Here is a 772-nt window from a genome sequence, read left to right as displayed (position 1 = left end):
TTCATTATTATAAATAAATTTTTTAAAAAAAATGTTGAGAAAATTAAATAAATCAAAATGAAGCATTAATTATAAGTTTATAAAAAATTGGAAGTAATTTTTTAACTTTGTCTTGTACGTAAGAATAAAGAAGGGATAAAGCATGTACTATCTTTGAAATTATTGTAATTTCTAGCACCACTTACAAAAAACAATAATATTGTTCTTTGTGAATTTTGTGTCATAAAGTAGTAATGTAACTTCTATTTTATGTTTATCTCAAAGGTAATATAATTCATTGTAATTACAATAACATTAATAAAAATAGGTATGATTCTATATTTAGTGTATAATACAACTCGAAACTATAATGGTTTGCTACAAATTTATTTTTTAAATAGGTTAAAGAAAATCTAGTAACCTTCTTTATTAAGAACAATATAATCACAAAATATAGATTCATTGTAATGTTTATCTATGCATATGTTAAGTAATGTCAAATTCTCTTTTAACAAACCGCACGTAGCGTGATGACATTTTTTACTGTTCTTCTCTAATTATTAAGAAGTTAGCTTTTGTTAAAATTTAATATATTTTTACAAGAAAATAACAGTAATTTCTTAAGTAGGCCATGGAAAAATTATTTTGTACGTATATTGTAATGCATAATTTATCATATTAATTTTAATATGTATGTATTACATAGATTGTTTAAAATAAAGTTAATTAATAAAAAATTTTAAATAATAGCTAGTACAAGTGAAGAATAAATGAATTTAAAAGTGTTTAATAA

This window comes from Habropoda laboriosa, unplaced genomic scaffold, assembly GCF_001263275.1.
Source record: "Habropoda laboriosa isolate 0110345459 unplaced genomic scaffold, ASM126327v1 scaffold41, whole genome shotgun sequence".
NCBI lineage: Eukaryota > Metazoa > Arthropoda > Insecta > Hymenoptera > Apidae > Habropoda > Habropoda laboriosa.
This window is presented reverse-complemented; position numbering follows the sequence as displayed.